This window comes from Triturus cristatus, chromosome 10 (assembly GCF_964204655.1).
Source record: "Triturus cristatus chromosome 10, aTriCri1.1, whole genome shotgun sequence".
Taxonomy (NCBI): Eukaryota; Metazoa; Chordata; class Amphibia; order Caudata; family Salamandridae; genus Triturus; species Triturus cristatus.
The window spans coordinates 1162930994-1162943259 of NC_140593.1; positions in this window are offsets into that span (position 1 = coordinate 1162930994).

Consider the following 12266-nt stretch of genomic DNA (forward strand, 5'->3'; position numbering starts at 1 on the left):
TTGAAAGTGCATGTTTCAGTCTGCATGTCAGATTTTTTTAATGAAATAGAAGAGGATTTGAGAAGTCACTCAAAATGTGCCCTAATTTTCTTTTTTCCGCACTAATCATGATTTCTATGGCAAAATGAACCTCCTCATTGTGTTCCTTTTAAATTAAACTACTCACTCTCTACTACTCACTCGCTACTACTTTCCACTACTCACTCTCTACTACTCTCTCTCTACTACTCTCTACTACTCTCTACTACTCACTCTACTACTCACTCTACTACTCACTCTACTACTCATTCTCTACTACTCTCTCTCTGCTACTCAGTATCCTCTACTCACTCTCTACTACTCTCTACTACTCACTCTCTAATACTCACTTTCTACTACTCTCTACTACTCACTCTCTACTTCTCTCTACTACTCACTCTCTACTACTCACTCTACTACTCTCTACTACTCTCTCTCTACTACTCACTCTCTACTACTCACTCTCCACTACTCACTCTCTACTACTCGCTCTCTACTACTCTCTACTACTCACTTTACTACTCACTCTCTACTACTCTACTACTCTCTACTACTCTCTCTGCTACTCACTCTCTACTACTCTCTACTACTCACTCTCTACTACTCGCTCTCTACTACTCTACTACTCTCTACTACTCTCTCTACTACTCACTCTCTACTACTCACTCTCTACTACTCTCTACTACTCTCTCTCTACTACACACTCTCTACTGCTTGCTCTCTACTACTCACTCTACTACTAACTCTACTACTCACTCTACTACTCATTCTCTACTACTCTCTCTGCTACTCAGTCTCCACTACTCACTCTCTACTTTTCTCTACTACTCACTCTCTAATACTCACTCTCTACTACTCTCTACTACTCACTCTCCACTACTCTCTATTACTCACTCTACTACTCACTCTTTACTAATCTCTACTACTCTCTACTTCTCACTCTCTACTACTCTCTACTATTCACTCTCTACTACTCACTCTACTACGCTCTCCTACTCACTCTCTGCTACTCTCTCTACTACTCTCTACTACTCTCTCTCCGCTCTCTACTCTCTATTACTCATCCTCTACTCTCTACCTCTCTACCTCTCTCTACCTCTCTCTCTACTACTCTCTACCTCTCTACCTCTACCTCTCTACCTCTACGTCTCTACCTCTACACCTCTACCTCTCTACCTCTCTCTACCTCTCTCTACACGCACACATATGCACATATGTGCATTTATATATATGTATGTGTATATATATATATATACATACATATATAAACATATTACCTACTGGCGGTCGCCAGTAGGTAGTTATAGTTAGGACCCCTTTTCCATAGGAAAACCTCAACATTCTATTTTGAATAACTTTGGCGCCGGTCGATGAATCCTCGCGAATTTCGCAAAATAGGTGGGGCGCTACGCTCCGCTCCTACCCTGAAAGTCTCGGGGGGATCCGTCAAGCGGGGGCTGAGATAAAAGGGGGGTCCCAAAACGCGTTTTTCCCATGCATTTTTCCATAGGACCTTTAGAACGAGCTACAGCCCGAACGGCTGAACAGAATTACTCGAAATTTGGCAGAGAGGTAGTCCCTAGGTCAAGGAAGTGCCTTTTGTAGGTTTGGTGTAAATCTGTTCAGTAGATTCTGAGAAAATAGCCTTTAAATCAATATATATATCTGAGCCCGCTTACGGTACGCTTACCGTACGCTTACCGTAAGCGTACGGTGGCGTGCGCGAGCGCGATTCTGATTGGCTCTTAGATCTTAGTAAACATTCGAATCGGCCGAAACCAGGAAGCGGCGGCCGCCATTTTGTGTATTTCACTCTGAAAAAAAAGAGTGAAAACAAGGAAAGGGGGCAATGAGGAGAGTTACAGACCCCCTAACATTTGTAAGGGGGTCAAAGAAGGACAGAAAAGTACAAAAAAAACATTTATTGATTTTTAAAAAAATCACGGGGTACGCGTACGGTAAGCTTACGGTAAGCGTACGGTAAAAAAATAAAAATAAATAAATGAAAAGCAGATTTAAGAGCTGTTGTGTTTATGAAGTCATTTTTTTAGTGGTACCTACAAGTAAGTACCGATGCAGAGTCTAAGGTTCAAGAGGAAGACTCTGTTCCCTTCATCATTGAAGTGCACACCATCTCCTCTATAAATGTCTTGCATGTTGTAACGCAAGTTGTTGTGGTAAATGGCACCCATACCATAGTCACGGAGGAAAGCAGAAACAGATTTGTTGACGTGCTTTCTTGCTTTGTCAATCTGTGGACAGAAATGATTGGACCAGTTCCATTTTTGCCTTTGGCATATGTTGGAAAACACAAAGGCAGTTTTAGGGAAAAGTGAAAACAGTTGTGCAAAGGTGTCCTTCATAAGCATTTCCAGACCTACCCCAGTCAAAGTGCCTTGGTCATTGCCACCACAGTGCACTATTATGAGGTCAGGGTGTTGGATTTGCATGAAGGATTTCACCAATGGCATCAATTGGTGCCACTTTAACCCTCTCTGACCAATCCATTTAATGTCTACATTTGGCAAAGCAAGGTCTCTCACCATATCTGTTTTCTCTGCAAACTTTTCACTCCAGAAGACATAGCTGTGCCCTACAATCCACACTGTGAACATCTTCAAAGGAGAACTGGATGCACTCAGGAGGTGTCTTTCAGTAGAATGGCAATATGAAAAGAAAGACAGTTTGGAAATGGAGGCATACATATTTTTTTCAAAACAAAAAGAACTGATTGGCTGTTTCATACCATTCTAGAATAAAAACTAGGCTGTATGTGTAAATTAATAGAAGCATGTTTTGTATTGGTACAAAAAAATGTGTAACCAAAGAACAGTACTATGGACTTGCTGTTAGGTTTGAAAAGTCAAGCACTCTTGCTCTGTGGAATTGAAACATTGTTTGGCGAACTTCTGACCTAACTCCACACAGCAGTGTTCCATGAGCTGTTGCTATGGTAGCAGGCAGAAGTCAAGTTGGGGGAAGGGTACTAGGCAGAAGTCAAGTTGGGGGAAGGGTACTTTTGGAAAAGGGTTGGTTTTCAACCAATAGAAATGTGTGATTACATTTGAAAAAAAGGGGGAAGCACTGTGTCAGTCTGTAAAAGTGATTTTCACTTGCCCCGAAAAAAAAAGAGCAGTAAGTGTGCTTTCAAATTGGCAAAGAAATTTCGTTTTGGGACTAATGTGAAAACATGACTCTGTGTGCAGAGAGGAATTATAGGCAGAGATTTATTGCATATTGCTCTGGTGATTTCACAGTTGCATTAGATGGAAAGGGGGAGCGAATTTTTGGGGGAAGAAGCAGACTTAGCACACACCCATGTGCTTGCCATGTATAATCATGCACAGTATTTACAAGCGAGTGGGGTTTTCAGGTTTCAGTCTGTAATGCAAATACATTCAGCATCACTAAGGCTGGTTGCCCTTGCTGTAGTGTAGCAGTCTGGACATGGGCTTTTTACAAAATCTGAAAAGTGGTTTCATAATGTGACAGTAGTCTCTCAAGGACCTTGTAATGTGATAAATGATTTTTAGTGTTTTTTTAAAAAAAATTAAAAAAAAGTACGCGCACCGTACGCGTACGGTAAAAAAAAATAAAAAAAAGTTTTTAAAAACATATGTAAAAAAAAGATGAAAGATAAGGTTGGCTCTTAAAAGAACCGTTGTGTTCATGCAGGGACAGAGGAAAGGAAGCATGGGAAAATTATTCAAAGCGACAAATGTGCTGATCTATTTTGTTGTTCACTAGGGAAACACTGGTCTCCCTATGGCAAATTAGATCTTGACAAAATGTGCATCGAATATCAACCTTCCGAAATCGAGGGTTAATTTCCAGAGGGCCAGCAAAAGGAGATTCTCCCCCCACAGATGAAGGGCTCACCTGACCTGCAGAAGAAGGAGTCAGCCCTGCAGATGATGGTCCAGGCTGAGCTGCTGTGGATGTACTGGCTTGTCTTTCTGAAGAGTTACCTCCAAAAAGATGACCATGTGTCCTTCTGTGTACATCCTGGAGGTGTCTCTTCATGGTGTGATTCCCAAAGGAATACTTCCTGTCAGGATTACCTCTAGAAAGTACACGCTTACACAGCCTGCAAGTTACTAAGGGTGCATTCACCTTTTGCTGGCCTTCAGGAAAAGTAAAATAATCCCATACATAAGAGGGCTTTTGTTTCCTCGATCTCTGCCTCAAGACAGTGCTGCTAGTGCTAGCCTCACTCTCAGAAGAGCTCTGCTGTTCTGCCATTGTATCCCAAAGACAAACCAGCTCCTTCTCCCAAGGGATCACAAGCAGAAATGAGGGGAATGGGTGTGGTGTAGGAGAGTTCTAGAACTGAAAGTAGTTTCAACCAATCAAAAGTTGTGTTTCATGATCACATGACCTACCGTACGCTTACGGTACGCTTACAGTACGCTTACGGCAAAAAGTACGCATGCGCGTAAAAAAGACACGCGCTTGCGCGCATGCGCATAACAGTCACTCCCCGGCACTTCCGCGTAACGTGCGCGTGTAGCGTACACGCGTACGCGTCCCACGCGGAGTACGCGCGGCTATGCAAATTGCGTAGCTATACGCAAGCAGCGTAGAAAAAATACGGGCGTTGCGTAAACCGTACGCTTACCGTGAGCTTACGGTACGCGTACTAAAAAAATAAAAAAAATAGATAAAAAGTAATGCAAATAAATTTTACATGTTTATTTTAAAAAATATATTAAAAAAACATATTAAAGAATTTTAAAAATTTAATCATAGTCTTTATAAAAGGTAAGAAAATTAAAATAAAAATATGTTAGAAAAAATAGAAGAAAAACAAAAAAATAACATTTAAAAAACCTTGCAAATTCACTGAAAAAACCATGGGTTTCACACACGTTATAGTTAGGAATTAGCATTTAAAAAACCTTGCAAATTCACTAACAAAACCATGGGTTTCACACACGTTATAGTTAGGAATTAGCATTTAAAAAACCTTAGAAATTCACTGAAAAAACCATAGGTTTCACACATGTTATAGTTAGCTGGACATTTTTCTCGTAAAAAACCATTGAAATTGCCCCGTTATAGTTAGTTCAGCTAACTATAACTCGCGCGCCCGCAATGCACTGCTGATGACGTCACATATTACATCACTCATGACATGGTCAGTGACATCACTCATGACATCACTGATGACATCTCAAATGACATCACTGATGACCTCACTGATGACATCATCCTTGTGAATGTGTGTTTTTCTGAAAATTAAATATGTTTTATATATGTATATCTCAAGGTCGATGGAAGAATAAATGGTTATATTACTGTCTAAATGGATGATTTATTTTTGAAAAATTGATTGTGTAACTGACTGATTAAGTGTATCATAGTGAATACATGGCTTAGTGAGTAATGTTTAAATATGTAAATATCTGTATCAGTCTCTCACTTTGTGTATAAGTGGCTGCATGGGTTGGTGAGTAGCTACATGGGTGTCTATATAGGTTATTAGTTGTTTTTCTGAGTATCAGTCTGAGTGTCTGCATGGTTCGGTGGGGGGTATTACGTAGTGCATAGGTGCATGAATGAGTGACTCACTGTTTGCATGTGTTGAAGACAGCATGTGTGCAGGACTGTATGGGTGGATGAGTGTGTGTATGGGTGTGTTAGTGAGTGAATGACTGTCTCAATAGTGTCTTTATGAGTAACTACATATGTTTTAAACTAGTATATGTGACTATTGGTGTATATATGTGAGTATATGTGAGAGTGAGAGATTGAAAGAGTTCCTGTATGAATAAGTATGTGTTTCTATAAGTGATTGCTTAAAAGACTAAGTATGTGTAAGTTTCCGTAGAAGTAAGTGTGGTGGTGTGTGTATAACTGTATATGCAAGTAAAAGGATGTTTGATTCTTTATTAGCATGAGTGACTATGTGTGTGAGTAACTCTATGGATGAGTGGCATTGTGTAACAGGATGTATAGGTGTATGAGTACATATGATGAGTGAGTACATGTATGAGTGACTGTATTGAACAGTTGGTGAATGAATGGATGTGTATGTGGATCTTAGAATGACGGAAGAGGTTGTTGTTACTGGTATTGGTATGTCAATTCGTTTGTAAATTTTAGTCTCTATTTTTGTATGTGTGTATCAAAGGTTATATTAGGGTGAGAGGAGGTCTGCCACTCTATCACAAGGATGATGTCATCAGTGAGGTCATCAGTGATGTCATTTGAGATGTCATCAGTGATGTCATGAGTGATGTCACTGACCATGTCATGAGTGATGTAATATGTGACGTCATCAGCAGTGCATTGCGGGCGCGCGAGTTATAGTTAGCTGAACTAACTATAACGGGGCAATTTCAATGGTTTTTTACGAGAAAAATGTCCAGCTAACTATAACATGTGTGAAACCTATGGTTTTTTCAGTGAATATATATATAATCTGCATATCTATATAAATACAAATATAAATGCATGCATATATTTACATATATGCATGTTATGTACATGAAATTTTGAAAAACACTAATAAAAGCAAAGCTAAAAAGCCACCTAATTACAAACAGAATTGCTTTAATTTAAACGAGGACGAGACCTATTGCATTTTCAATGCTTGTTTACTTTGGTTCCATCAAGAAGGCATTCAGAGGTGACACATTTGCCATAAATTCTGAATGGTAGCACTCTAGTTCCTCATTAGATCACTGTAGTAAAGCTTCTGCTCACCAGGGAAGTCTGCTGCTGGTATTCAAAGTGCATGTTTCAGTCTGCATGTCAGAACTTTTTAATGAAATAGAAGAGGATTTGAGAAGTCAAAATGTGCCCTAATCTTTCTTTCTGCAGCACTAATCATAATTTCTATGGCAAAATGAACCCCCTCATTTTGTTCCTTTGCAAATTAAATGTTTTAAGTGTTACCACTTTATTCCAATCAAGATGGCATCATGTGTGCCATACTTTTGTCATAAGTAGGGGTGGGCGGAATTTGCGGAATTGCGTTACGCAAATCTCCGCGAAACGGTAAAAAATCTCCGCGAACACGCAGAAATTCCGCGAACACGCGGAATTGCTTGTTCGCGATGCTTTTTTCCTGTTCGCAATTGCTGTTTGCGTGCTCGAGGAGAAATATCTCGCGAACATGCATTTTGAGAACGCGAACAAGCAAAAATTTCGCGAAAATCGTGGAAAACAGACTTTTGAGCAATTTCGCGTTCTCCGCGGAACGCGAAATTACGCAAATTACGCAAATTCCGCGAGCGGAACGGAATTTTCCGCCCAGGCCTAGTCATAAGTAAGACTGTTAGCGCTCTAGTTGTTCTGTAAAACACTCTGGGACATTCTGTCATTGGGCTATAATTGGACTACATCTCGGTGATATTTGTGCTACATTTGGGCTCTTTTGTCTCTGGTGGCCATCTTGGGAGACTTATTTGTTTTGAAGTTTCCTAATTTCCTCATTCACAACAGTCTCCTCAGTAGGAAATACTTTCTGGTTTTTTACTTTCATTCCATCAAGAAGGCATTCAGATGGGTCACACATTTGCCATAAATTCGGAATGTTAGCACTTTAGTTGCTTATTAGATCACTGTAGTAAAGCTACTGCTCACCAGGGAAGTCTGCTGCTGGTATTGAAAGTGCATGTTTCAGTCTGCATGTCAGATTTTTTTAATGAAATAGAAGAGGATTTGAGAAGTCACTGAAAATGTGCCCTAATTTTCTTTTTTCCGCACTAATCATGATTTCTATGGCAAAATGAACCTCCTCATTGTGTTCCTTTTAAATTAAACTACTCACTCTCTACTACTCACTCGCTACTACTTTCTACTACTCACTCTCTACTACTCTCTCTCTACTACTCTCTACTACTCTCTACTACTACTCTCTACTACTCACTCTCTACTACTCTCTCTACTACTCACTCTCTACTACTCTCTACTACTCTCTCTCTACTACACACTCTCTACTACTTGCTCTCTACTACTCACTCTACTACTCACTCTACTACTCACTCTACTACTCATTCTCTACTACTCTCTCTCTGCTACTCAGTATCCACTACTCACTCTCTACTACTCTCTACTACTCACTCTCTAATACTCACTTTCTACTACTCTCTACTACTCACTCTCTACTTCTCTCTACTACTCTCTCTACTACTCACTCTCTACTACTCACTCTACTACTCTCTACTACTCTCTCTCTACTACTCACTCTCTACTACTCACTCTCTACTACTCTACTACTCACTCTCCACTACTCACTCTCTACTACTCGCTCTCTACTACTCTCTACTACTCACTTTACTACTCACTCTCTACTACTCTACTACTCTCTACTACTCTCTCTGCTACTTACTCTCTACTACTCTCCACTACTCACTCTCTACTACTCACTCTCTACTACTCTACTACTCTCTACTACTCTCTCTACTACTCACTCTCTACTACTCACTCTCTACTACTCTCTACTACTCTCTCTCTACTACACACTCTCTACTACTTGCTCTCTACTACTCACTCTACTACTAACTCTACTACTCACTCTACTACTCATTCTCTACTACTCTCTCTCTCTGCTACTCAGTCTCTACTACTCACTCTCTACTTTTCTCTACTACTCACTCTCTAATACTCACTCTCTACTACTCTCTACTACTCACTCTCTACTACTCTCTATTACTCACTCTACTACTCACTCTTTACTAATCTCTACTACTCTCTACTTCTCACTCTCTACTACTCTCTACTATTCACTCTCTACTACTCACTCTACTACTCTCTACTTCTCACTCTCTACTACTCTCTACTATTCACTCTCTACTACTCACTCTACTACTCTCTCCTACTCACTCTCTGCTACTCTCTCTACTACTCTCTACTACTCTCTCTCCGCTCTCTACTCTCTATTACTCATCCTCTACTCTCTACCTCTCTACCTCTCTCTACCTCTCTCTCTACTACTCTCTACCTCTCTACCTCTACCTCTCTACCTCTACGTCTCTACCTCTACACCTCTACCTCTCTACCTCTCTCTACCTCTCTCTACACGCACACATATGCACATATATGCATTTATATATATGTATGTGTATATATATATATACATACATATATAAACATATATATATATAATCTGCATATCTATATAAATACAAATGTAAATGCATGCATACATATACATATATGCATGTTATGTACATGAAATTTTGAAAAACACTAATAAAAGCAAAGCTAAAAAGCCACCTAATTACAAACAGAATTGCTTTCATTTAAACGAGGGCGAGACCTATTGCATTTTCAATGCTTGTTTACTTTGGTTCCATCAAGAAGGCATTCAGATGTGACACATTTGCCATAAATTCTGAATGGTAGCACTCTAGTTCCTCATTAGATCACTGTAGTAAAGCTTCTGCTCACCAGGGAAGTCTGCTGCTGGTATTCAAAGTGCATGTTTCAGTCTGCATGTCAGAACTTTTTAATGAAATAGAAGAGGATTTGAGAAGTCAAAATGTGCCCTAATCTTTCTTTCTGCAGCACTAATCATAATTTCTATGGCAAAATGAGCCCCCTCATTTTGTTCCTTCGCAAATTAAATGTTTTAAGTGTTACCACTTTATTCCAATCAAGATGGCTTCAGGTGTGCCATAATTTTGTCATAAGTAAGACTGTTAGCGCTCTAGTTGTTCTTTAAAACACTCTGGGATTTCTGTCATTGGGCTATACTTGGGCTACATCTCGGTGATATTTGTGCTACATTTGGGCTCTTTTGTCTCTCGTGGCCATCTTGGGAGACTTGTTATGAAGTTTCCTAATTTCCTCATTTACTACAGTCTCCTCAGTAGGCATACTGTCAGTTTTTTACTTTGATTCAATGAAGAAGGCATTCAGATGTGTCACACATTTGCCATAAATTCAAAATGTTAGCACTGTAGTTGCTCATTAGATCACTGTAGTAAAGCTACTGCTCACCAGGGAAGTCTGCTGCTGGAATTGAAAGTGCATGTTTCAGTCTGCATGTCGGAATTCTTTAATGAAATACAAGAGGATTTGAGAAGTCTCTCAAAATGTGCCCTAATTTTTCTTTCTGCAGCACTAATCATACATTCTATGGAAAAATGAACCCCCTCATTTTGTTCCTTTTTAAATTAAATGTTTTAAGAGTTACCACTTTATTCCAATCAAGATGGCTTCAGGTGTGCCATACGTTTATCATAAGTAGGAGTGTTTGCGCTCTAGTTGTTCTTTGGAACACTCTGGGAAGCTGCAGTAGAACACAAAGGAATCAACTGACAGTCTCTGTGATTTGTTGGATTACATGTTTTACTGAGAATGTCAGACTTCATTCTCACATGACTAAGATAATGTGAATTTACAGAAAATATGCTCTCGGTTTAGCTTATAGATCACCTTCTAAACCTCTGTGGGAAAAGCATGTGAAAATAGTTTTCTATCAAACATGATTCATGTTATCCCAGCAGAAGGCTTTTTCACATGGTAAAATCACATTAGAACATACCACAATTCCTAAAATGAGAAAGGTAGCATCAACAAATGATTTATAATGTAACTAAAGTCTTAAAACCTTCTATTAACTGCAATGCTTTTTAATGAGGTGCTATCATGTATATTGGTCCCAAGATGGCTGCCAACACTTCTTGGGTGAAGTGCTGACAGCCAATCAGCTCTCACGATGAGATGTGTTGTTAGGCTCTGCCCAGATATATATGTGATTTTACTTTTGATTTTCTCAGGAACTACTCAACGGATTTACACCATTTAAGTAAAAGGCACGACTCTGAACTAAGGTCTACCTTTCTGCCAAATTTGGTGTAATTCCTTTCAGCAGTTCGGGCTATAGCTGCGTCAACAGGTCCTATGGGAAATTGCATGGGGAAAAAGCGTTTTGGGACCCCCCTTTTTTCTCAGCCCCCGAAACTTTCAGGATAGGAGCGGACCGGAGCTGGCCAAAAGTTTGGAAAATTTTGCGAAGATTCGTCAACCGGCGCCAGACTTATTGGGAACAGAATGTTGCGGATTTCCTATGGAAAATAGGTCCTAACTATAACTACCTACTGGCGACTGCCAGTAGGCAATATACATATTTATATATATATTCACTGAAAAAACCATAGGTTTCACACATGTTATAGTTAGCGGAAATTTTACTGATAAAAAACCTGTGAAATTGCCCCGTTATAGTTAGTGCTGGCAACTATAACTCACGCGACCGCAATCCTCTGCTGATGCTAATACTGTATTTAGACACTTATTTGCCCATGTCTTCTTCCATACATTTTTAGCTATACATATATTACAAATATTTTTTTTTCATAAAGACACATATGTCATCAGCAGAAGATTGCGGTCGCGTGAGTTATAGTTGCCAGCACTAACTATAACGGGGCAATTTCACAGGTTTTTTATCAGTAAAATTTCCGCTAACTATAACATGTGTGAAACCTATGGTTTTTTCAGTGAATTTGCAAGGTTTTTTAAATGCTAATTCCTAACTATAACGTGTGTGAAACCTATGGTTTTTTCAGTGAATTTGTACGGTTTTTTAAATGCTAAGTTACTTTACGCCATTCGAGGCGTGCGCGCCCACTTAACGCAGTTCGTTCCGTGCACGGTTTTTATCAACTTTAATAAGCCCTGTACATTTGGTGGCCTTCGGCCACCAAAAGCACAGGGGGTGGGGTCAATGTGGATAGTGTTTTTTTTATTTCGATTTTATAATTTCATGTTGCCAAAATTTAGTTTTTTTTACCTATTAATACCAAAAGCACACGGGGTGGCGTTAGTGTGGATAGTGTTTTTTTTATTTTTATTTTTTTACCGTACGCTTACGGTAAGCGTACGGTAAGCGTACCCCGCGCAATTGCCGAAAAAAAACAAAACGTTTTTGCTCTTGGGGGATGTTTGTGGACTCCCTCAACATGACTATGTGGGAGGGAGTTGTCAAAACAGCCCCGTAACATGTTTTTGGCCGTCATGTTTGATAAACAACACTCAGTGCGAGAGACAAAATGGCGGACGCCGCTTCCTGGTTTCGGCCGATTCGAAGGTTTGCTAAGATCTAAGAGCCAATCAGAATCGCGCTCGCGCACGCCACCGTACGCTTACGGTAAGCGTACGGTAAGCGTACGGTAAGCGTACCGTAAGCGGGCTCAGATATATATATTGATTTAAAGGCTATTTTCTCAGAATCTACTGAACAGATTTACACCAAACCTACAAAAGGCACTTCCTTGACCTAGGGACTACCT